The sequence below is a fragment of the Callorhinus ursinus genome, unplaced genomic scaffold (genome assembly GCF_003265705.2).
Source record: "Callorhinus ursinus isolate GAN/ISIS: 27379988/994484 unplaced genomic scaffold, GSC_fseal_2.0 scaffold52, whole genome shotgun sequence".
NCBI lineage: Eukaryota > Metazoa > Chordata > Mammalia > Carnivora > Otariidae > Callorhinus > Callorhinus ursinus.
Window position 1 is genome coordinate 9157401 of NW_027397114.1, and position 10235 is coordinate 9167635.

A 10235-nucleotide genomic window follows, 5' to 3' on the forward strand; every position below is an offset into this window, starting at 1 on the left:
TTGCAGAAAATCAGGTCAGTGGTTTGACTGTTGTTGTTAACCACACGGTGCAGTGGGGTGGTGGCATGAGCGGCCGTGGCCTCCAAGTGCTGATGTGTGAGGGCAGGAGGGGGGGTGCTGGGGTCTGGGGCGCCCAGGCCTCCACCACTTGGCTCTCCAAGCCTCGGGGTCGCCAGAAAGCAGCGGCATGGCTGCCAGTCTGAGGAGAGGACACGCTAGTCACATCCCCATTCCTTTTCAGCATTCCATCCCGCTTTCCTCGGGGCCTCAGCCACCTGCCCGGGGGGGGGGGGGGGTGAGGCCTGCCTGGTAGACGCTGCTGAGTAATTGGGGAACTGGGCTGGCAGAGAGGCAGGCAGTCACCCTGTCTTGTGGCCAGGGCTCCGCAGGAGGGGTGGGCAGTGTGGACAGCTCTGGGGTTGAAGCAGGGTGGCGTGGGGCTCCTCCCACAGGTAATAATGGCAGCCATGGAGGCACGGAGCACTTTCACACCAGCTTCCTCACCTCGCCCACGACAGTCCTTGGAGCCCTGAGTTGCTGCAGAGGGTGCTCAGAGAAAGAGAGAGGGTGAGGTCAAGGACCTAGTTCAAAGGCATCCAAACTCCTGCCCTGGCCTCACACTCCCCTTCCAGGGCCCCTGAGGGGGCCTGGGCCATGCACCTGCCGCCCTTTTGGGTGGGGGGAGGTGCGTAGGAAGCAGAGCCTCAGCCACCCTGGGCCATGGCTGGGTCAGGCGGGCTTCACTGGGTCCTTTGGCTCTGGGTCTTTCCCGAGCTCTGGTCATCTCAGGGCTCAACTTGGGAAGGACCTGCCACCCAGGCCCTCAGCCGGAATGGCTGGGGGACAGAGAGCAGACCATCTTCCGGCAAGCCACCATTCCCCCCACCCCATATACTTCTCATTTTGGCCTTTAAGATCACCGCTGCCTCGTCCACCAATCACACCCCCTCCAGCTCCCACGTCCTCCACTCTGCTTTTGCTTCCTGGCAGCTTCCTCAGAGGCTCAGACAATAGAAGTTGATGATCCAACCGCTGAGAGCACAACCTCCCCTCCCCCTGCAGCCAGAAATCATCTGTTACCCATCGCTGGGGCCCAGGCTTCCAGACTGAGACCTTGCGCATCCCTCCTACTTCTTACTGGAAATGAGCTCCCGCCCACCCCCGCTCTGCCCCTGCCCGCCCCCCCCCCCGCCCCCCGCCCCCCGCCTCCCAGGGGAGGTCCCGGGACTCATCTCTGGCTCTACTCTCATGCTGGGCACCACTATGCCCTGGGGAGGCAGGCAGAGGTTGGCGCCTGCCTCCCCTAGAGACCCTTCTGGGAGAGGAGCCTCATTGTGGTCTCTCCGGGTCCGCTCAGCTGCCCTGCTCTGGACTTGTGAGCTTACGAAGCTGACGTTGCACAGAAATGTGCTGGAAATTACAGAGTGCCTTGGAGGGAAAAACAAACTGGGGTTTCAGTTCCCATGGAAACGGCATCTATTTGCGGAGGACCCTGCGTCAGAGTCTGGACCCCGTGCTGGTGGGGGGTGGGGGCAGGCATTGGAGGGCAAGGTCATCTGTTTACCATTTGGAACTCTTCCAGGATGGCATGTCGGAAAGGGCCCCCTTACCTTTAGTCTTGACTAATGGCTTTTCCCACAGAGGGGACTGCCTGCTGGGCATATCTCTGCAGTGCAGGGGATTTCTGGTAGATTTTAAAACTTATGAGTCAAGGGTGTGGGAAGACCCCAAATTCACCATTCATACATTTATTCCACACACGTTTTTGACCTATTCTGTGCCAGATACTGGGCTAGGCCAGCCAATCAGGAATTGGTCTGTACCTGCTAAGTTTGGTGGCTGGAGTTTCCCTTTCAGGAAGGAGCTGTGGTCATGAACGGGGCACAGCGAGGACCCGCTGAGGACCACATGACATAGGAACACCACAGGTTCACCAATGTAGCTGCCCTTGCTCTGTAACCAAAGCAAGGGACTTCTGTTCTCATGGGGCAAGGGAGCTAGTTTCCACATCTCTTGGGGGAAAAATTACCCCCAACTGGTCAAGGCATGTGTCCACCCAAGAGGGGACTATTCCCGTCATCGTGAGGGGAAGGGTGTCTTTGTGAGCTGCCCCAAAGGTGTTGTCTGGGCAGGAGGGCTTTTTGTCCATCATCACCAAGTCAAGGTCCTTCTTCTACCTTCATGTCCCAGTTAGATATCATTAAGCAAGCCAATAAAAAGTCTATTTTCACCTCACTGAACTGGTACAAAGAGCTCCTGCATCCCCTCTCTCATTGAATGTAGTTCTCCCAACAGCTGTAGGAAAGTTGTTGGAACATCACACCCACTTTCCGAGGGAGAAACCAAGGCTGTGGAGGATCAGGCACTTGTCAGGGTTCCATAGACGGTAAATGGTGAAATAGAATGGGAATCGCATGCCAGATTCCTCGCTTTGCCCCCTCCTCCCTGTCAAGGGGCACCTGGTGACCAGCCCGCACCCCTCTGCTCCCTGGCTGGCCTCCAACCTGCTTGAGGAATGGGAACCCCCTGTGTGCAGGAGAGCTGGGGCTGGTGGGGAAGGACGCTCTGTATTTTGTTTCACGGGGGCTGGATGGCAGAAAGACCACAGGCCCCTGTCCCCCATCATTTTACTCATCAGTGCCTCAGTTTCCTTCTCCGTCAACCAAGGGAGTGTGTGTGGTGATCTGAGGGATCTACGCCCATGTCTGAATTCTAATGAAATCCAGGTTCTTGGTGGCAGCCGCTCAGGCAGCCCTTCCTCCCTCCGCGTGGGTGGGTGTAAGGGGCACAGGGCCATTGCCCTCACTCTGCAACCAAAGCAAGGGACTTCTGTTCTCCTGTGTCAAGGGAGCTAATTCCTACATCTCTTAGGGAAAAAGAGACACTGCCTGGAGCGGATTTGTTTCCTGGTTAACTCCTTAATGCCTGGTATCACCTAACAGATTGTGGGGCCCTCAGGGAAGTGGCAGAGCCTGGAACAATTTTTAATAGGGAAGGTGAGGATTGGGGGCAGAAAGTAGAGGAGGAAGAAAAGGTTCAAGGCCTTGAGGTCCTGCTTGGTTTGAGGATGTGTGTGCCTTGGGATCCAAAGGGGCCTCAGGACGCTGACCGTCCTTGAAGGGATGGTGGGTGATGGACCGTGTCTACCAGTCACGTCTGTATCTGGCCAGGAAAGGAGGGGAAGAGAAGACAGGAAACAAACACGTCTGAACATCTGCCGTTAATGAGGGGTCTGGAGTTTCTGGAACCAAGGATCGGATTCCTAGGCTTGACAAGGAGACAAGATGTTGAACGCTGGGGAGAATCCAGGCGGCGAGGCCACGGTATCTGGGCATACCTCATAGCCCTTCAATGTGGCTGTTTTCCCCATTTGGAGGAGAAGGAAGCTGAAGCTGGGAAGTTGAGTGGATTCCCTGGGGCCACAGGGCCATGTAGCTAGTGAGAAGAGGGGGTGGGGTTCCTGTGACTGCCCCTCTAGGTTCGGGTGGACGTGCTTTCAGGGGAGGACAGGGCTATTACTTTTTTGAGTCTAAGACCTTTTAAATTCTTAAGGGACCGCTGGTTTGGCTTACTCGGCCTGGAAACTCCATTACTGTTCTCATTCTTTCTAGCTGTCTGTCTCCCTCTCTACCCCCATGCTCTGCTCCCTTCCCACTAATCCCTCCACTTCCCAAGCTCTCCTTTTCTTCTGGTCCCAGCTGCTGGTCTCCGGCGGATGAGAGAAGCCAGCTGTAGGTTTGGGAACTCTAGGGGACAGAGGAAATGAGCTGCTTTCCCATCCTGTCCCTTACCCAGGGCTTTGTTCTGCTGCCCCCCAATGTAGAGGTAATCGAACTGTGCCAACAGGCTGTGGGTGAACTACAGGGGTCTGAGGGGTACTGGTGAGTGGTCACGGTCCTTTGGGTCATGTATGTGCTGCCGTGAGGGTGCAGGAGGGATGAGGGGACTATTGCTGTATATGGGGGTGTGTGCACATATTTGTACTTGTGTGTGTGTGTGTGTGCAGTGTACACACACTTGTTTAGATGTGCTTAATGTGAGTGTACGTACTGATGAATGTACATCAGCAGAGCTAGGTGCAGAACTTGTAGGGTCCAGTGCAAAATGAAAATGCTGAGCCTCTTGTTCACAAATTATTAAGAATTTCAAGACAGATGGCTCAATCAGTTAAGCGTCTGCCTTCGGCTCAGGTCATGATCTCAGGGTCTTGGATCGAGCCCCGCGTTGGGCTCCCTGCTCCGCAGGAAGCCTGCTCCTCCCTCTCCCACTCGCCCTGCTTGTATTCCCGCTCTTGCTATCTCTCTTTGTCAAATAAATAAATGAAATCTTAAAAAAAAAAAGAAGTTCAAGACCGAGACAGCGGAGCATTAAATCAAGCGTGGGCCCTTCTGAGTGCCGGCTCCGTGTGACCGCACAGGTCTGAGGACCGTGATGCTGGTTGTATATATGAGCATGTGTAACTTGAATGTGTGCTGCTTGTGTGGTGTGTGTCAGTGTGTGGGGGCATGCTCTCGGGCATGAAATCTGAGCCTTTTCCTCACCACCCCCAGGCCAGGCCCCTTGGCAGCTGCTGGTGTCTATCAAAGGGAAGGTGTGTTTTATTTTTGGCGTTTTGGCGCCTTTGTTGCCTGTTCCCATAGGGCCCTGGGAGGCTTTTGTTTTAGTGCTTTGCTTTAGTACTGCACACACACCTGCTGCCAGGGTGCCCCACCAGAAACCACAGCTGGGGGTGGGGCAGCTTCCTCAGCCCCTCACCCACCACACTGTACCCCTTCCAGGCATCAGCGTGTCCAGAGCCCTGCCTGGCTGACCCCACCCAGACGAGGTACCTGCAGCACATCAGAGCTGGAAGCAGGGGTAGAAATCATTTGGCCCAGCTCCCCCACCTCACAGTTAAGGAGCTGGAGGCCCAGAGAGGGAAAGCTGCTCGCCCGTGTTGCCCAGTATGTCTGTGGCAGAGCCAAAACACTTGCCTCCCAGAGCCTGCAGCCCTGCAGGGCCTGAAGGAGAAAGGGGAGACCAAGCTCTCAAGGACTAGCAAAGTTCTGGTTGCTGCGGGGCCGTGGGGTCCCATCCCCCTGGTGGGTGGGGGCTGTACCTTTGTTATTTGATTCTTCCTCCTCCCAGGTCAGAGCTTTGTGTCCAGTCGGTCTTGCAAAATGTTGGCTGGTACATTTTGAGAATGTCGGTACAATGCCTGGCACAGAGTAGGGGCTCCATGCATATTTAGTAATGAATGAAGAGCTATTTAGTTGGCTTGTGTAGTCCAGTGGCAAGAGCATGGGCTTTGGAGGAGCTAGAATTGGTCCAAATCACTTAGTAGATTTATCATGGAGTAGCTGTGTGTTTTGGTGAAGTTACTTAACCTCTCTGAGCCTTAGCTTCCCATCTGTAAAATGGGACTCTAGCAGGGTTGGTGTGAGGATGAAATGAGTTAAGATGTGTCGCTCCACACGGCGTGGAGTACATAATACAGTTGTGGGAAGGTCGTAGTTATTCTCCCTAGCTGTGTCACCTCAGGGAAGTCACACAAGCTTCTTAAACCTGTTTCTTCACCTGCTGTCACGAGAATTCAGCAGGAGGTGCTATGCCCAGCACAGTCCCTGGCACATGATAGGCTCTCGGTAAGTGTGCGCCTGTCTCCCCTTATAGGCTGGGTCTCTTCTACCCCGAGGCTCTGTGATTCCTGCAGTCACTTTGGTGACAGCCCCCTGCCACCCCCTGGCTGCCACCCAGCCTCAGAGTCTCCGGCCTTGAAATCTCACAAGCTCCTGGCAGTCCACAGTCTGCCCGAGTTGGGGGTAGGGAGACGTGGCTGCAGGTGGGGTGACTGAAAAGGAGGCAGAGCGGGTGTAGTTCTTGGACAAAAATCCATGTTCTGCCTTTGACAGGAACTGAAGTCTTCCAGGTGAGGCCTGTGTCCTGATCTGAAGATGAAGATGAAGGCAGAGGGGTGTCTCCCTGAACCGCCCCCCCGGGGGCTCAGAGCTTTGCATTGTTCTTCTTGCTCCCCTTTTCCTGGATTCCCAAGGCTGGAGGTTGCCGGCCGCACCCCTTGGCAGCTGAGTGTCCCTGTGGCGGGTGGTGGAAAGAGGTGTTAGTGCAGGCAGGATGGCGGTGTCCAGGGAGTTAGCTACTGGGGACAAAGCCCAAGCCTCCGGGCAAGAGACAGAGCTGGTGCCACCGTGGGTGACTCCTGGCCCCTGGCTTGGCCGCAGAAAACACCTCCTGGGCCTGGGAAGAATGCACCACTTGGCCTTCGCCTGCGACTGTGTTCCTGTTTCCGTTACTCAAGCACAGTTTGCATAAACCAGAAAAGATAAATGTGCGTGCATTTCCAGGCCTCCTTTTAAACGCTGGGAAAGGATTTGGGGCATTTCATCTGTGGAGTCCGTGGAACTTCACAACGTCAGCTATTTACTTGGAACAAACAGAAACTCTGCTGCCCGAAGCAAACTCTGACACAGGCACGAGAGGGCTCGGGGGCAAGAGGTGTTTCTTCCCCTGCCCTCTTGCTAAGGGGATGGACGTCTGACCTGGGGACCTACTGCACCAGGAGGGAGTGGAGATGGCCAGAACCGGGCAAAGCCTGCCTCCACCCTGCTCGTGCACGCCCGTGTTTATTTACATGGAGATGAGAACCTGGAGGCCAATTGTGTGGTGGTTACTATGACACATGGAACAACCCAGCAAGTGAAATCCCTGGGGTTAGGGAACAATAGACAAAAATAAGGTGATATCCATCCTCACATTACAGGCAGGAGGAAGAGCAGTCTGAACTGGGCCACACATACATGCACACGCACACACACACACGAATCCGTGGGAGCATTCACGTGTCCTCATTTCTGATTTTGGAGGAGATTAGTTGAGATGTGTTAGTCTAGAGCTGCTTTGGCGAAGCAAGGGGCTATGCAGCCTTTTCTGCAGCAGATCCCTTGTCTGTATCTCCTTCTAGGCCCCTGACAAGACAAAGGATGGAGCTGGGGGGTGGTGGGTGTACGTGCACATGTGTGTTTGTGTGTGTGTATGTTTGTGTCATGAGGCTTCTACTCCCTGCAGTGCCCCTCAAACATCTGCTCTCACGGAGTGGAGGCTGGGAGGGCTCTCCGGGTTGTTCTTTTGAGTTCAGGGAGAACCACCCCCTCTTTTACTCCCTGCAGTTTTTCTAGGGGCTCAAACCAGGCCAAACTGGGCCATTTCTAACCCCCTTCTGGTAAAGAAGGCCATGAGCCCCCCTGTCTCTAACACCAATAAAGCTCCTTTCTCCCCATCTGTGATTTGTTCTACCTACTGACAATATGCTCCAAGTCGGGCCCCTAGCTGCGTTGTCCCTAGAATGCACCCCTGCCCCACCTTCCCCTCCTTCTGCTCCCCACTCAGAATTACTCCCTTCCAGGCAGGGAGTTGCCTAGCTCATCTGCCTCAACTCCTACCCCTGCCCCCAAAGGCCTGTTTCTTCTCCCTCTATTTACCTTTACTACAGAAATAAATCTGACTCTCAGAAGGGATCCTTTCTTAAAAAGATCAGTTGCCTGAATTCCTTTGGGCCTGCTGCCATATTTCTTTTCTTTTGTACCTCATTCTCCTGGACTCAGTGACAAGGACAGGGACTATTTATGGGGGCGAGGGGAGATGCTCCTTAAGGGCCTGGCCACAGGACAGGAGGGACGATGCTTGCCAGAGCAGAGTTAGATGGTCTGGGATGGGGGTGGCATAGGCCAGGGTGGACGCATGGGGGGGGACAGGGGGAGTGCAGGAGATCTGCAGGAAGAGCTCTGGATGGAGCTCGGGAACCAGGATTCAAGTTCTAGCATGGCCAAGAGCTCCTAGGAGACCACAGGTGAGTAACTTACCTCGCTGAGCCTCATTTGACTTACCTGTACAACTGAGGGGAAGGACAGACTGACTAATCTTCAGGCTGTCCTCCAGCTTGATTTATAAGTTGTGGGGGATGGAAATGGGGCTAAGGAATTGAATTTGGTTTCCCTGTGGTTAGCAACTTTTTTTTTTTTTTAGCTACCATGTATTAAACATTTCTTAATAATGATCAACAACACTTCCAGAAGGATTTCTAAGCATTTTACATATATGAATTTATTTGCTCCTCACAACAGTCCTAGGAGGTAGGTGCTATGATTTTTCCCATCACATAGATTAGGAAACCAAAACGCAGAGAGACTACGTAAGGAGCCCAAGTAGCGCAGCTGAGATTCAAACCAGGCAGTCTGGCAAATCCCGTTCTCCTCATCACCACGTTCAATGTTCCAGGCGCCGTGCAAAATGTTTGCCAAATCCTCTCCATTTTGCAGTTGAGAAATCTGAGCCTCAGAGCAGTTGAGCAACAGTTGAAGGTCACACAGCTGGGCAGCAATAGAGATGAGGCTCCCAGTCAGCCTGGCTTCAGAGCCTCTGCCTCCCCCCATCCACCTCCCACAATCCTGCCAGATCCTCAGGCCCCCAAAGCAAGTTTACCCGGTACCCTTATATTGCAAAATCTCTTTAAGCAAGTCCGTTCCTCCTTCTGGGCCTCAGTTTCCCCAGCTAGAGTATGATTGGGTTGGACCAGCTGATCTTTGAGGTCCCGTGCAGTCCTGTGAATCCGTGATTCTGGAGGTGTGGTGCTTCTGGCTGGAAGGGCAGATTTGGGCCCTGGGGTTGCAGCCAGGGAGGCTGGGGATGGAAAGAAGGGGGAGCTGCAGGAGACGGGGAGGGGCCGTGGGGGCCAGTGGTATGAAGCAGAGGAGAGACACAGAGAGAGAAGCCCTGGGTACTGGGGGGGCGCTCCTCAGTGAATTTGTTCCTTCTTCCTAGGGGTCCCCCAAAGTTCAGGGTAGGCCCATGAGAGCGCTGGGCAAGGGAGTAGGGGCCAGGCCAGCAATGAGCTGAGATAGAGCAGTTTGGGGAATTAACATTGCTGGGGTTTTGTTGTCTTTGTAAATACTCGGAGATGTCCAGTTATTGTAGAAAAATGTATTTGAAGCCGAGATGGCGTGTTTGTGCGGTTGGCCAGGCTTCCTGCTCATGAGCATTCCTTTGAATTCCTCGCTTCAGGAACTGAGGATCGGTTACCTTCCTGTACCCTCATTAGGATGTACACACCAGTGGGCTCCATGCTCTTCTCGGGGGGCCCACAGGCACTCTGGGGTGCCCCCTCTCACCCCCCACTTGTGCACACACATCTGCTGCTGCACCTTTTAATATTCAACGTGGCCGTGGCAAGCACCGCTCCCCGCTGGCTGTGCCCGGGCCGCTTCGTTTTCCCCAGGGCGTGCTGGCTGACAAATGGTGCCCGGTGCATCCTGCGGTGGAGGGGAATGTCATGTGCTGATGACATTAGGGAATGGGCTTCATTACCAGGCAGGCTCTCTTCACTTTGGAAAGTTGATGGAGTCACCTTTGCCCCAGTGTCACCTCCCCGTCTCCCCCTGCCAGGCCCCCACTGGGCCCTTCAGACACGTCCTCACACATCACAGATTTGGGCTAACCTCCTTTCTGGCTTGGAGGAATCAGGGTTCTGGGCAGGCATCAGGGCACCCAGGGACGTGGATCTATGTGGAGGGCAGTGGTTGGTCCCCGACCCCTGCCCCTCCATGATGGGTCACCGGACATTGGCTATTGCTGCCATGGTGGTCTGGGTCATGGATGAACCTGGCTTTCAAGCATCCAGCAAAGTGTGCAGCCTATCACATGGGTGCCATCCCAAGCCTCCTTAATCCAGCATGCTGTGGTCTGTGTGCCCAGGGGGAGGCCCCCCCTCTAAACACCACTGTGGGGAGCTTGAAGGGACTGACAAAGGGTTATGGGCTCTAGTTCCAGACCGAGAGGGGACAGATGAGCTGACCAGTGAGCAAATGTTGCTAAAGGTGAGGTTACAGGGACAACTTTGTTCTTTCCAAAGCTCAGCTCAGGCCGTGTCTCTGGGTCACTGCTGATGGCACAGGCTTGGGTCCTCTCCCACGAGATCTGGAAAGGCATTTGCAAGATGGGCACCCTGGGCTTCCCCTCCCCCTACCTCTTTCAGCCTCCTGGGCCTGTGTCATTCGATGGGCTCAGAGCATAGCTAGGCAGACCTCATGGCTTGGATCATCTCTGAGAAATGAAGGCCAGGGAAAGGAGAGAAGAGGGCGTGGTCAGGTGGGAGGTGGGGGCTTGCAAAACAGGAACATACCCGTTTGCCATTTACCAAAAATTTCCCCCCTTTCTTTTAAAGCTCCTGTTTCCGCAAGGGAAAA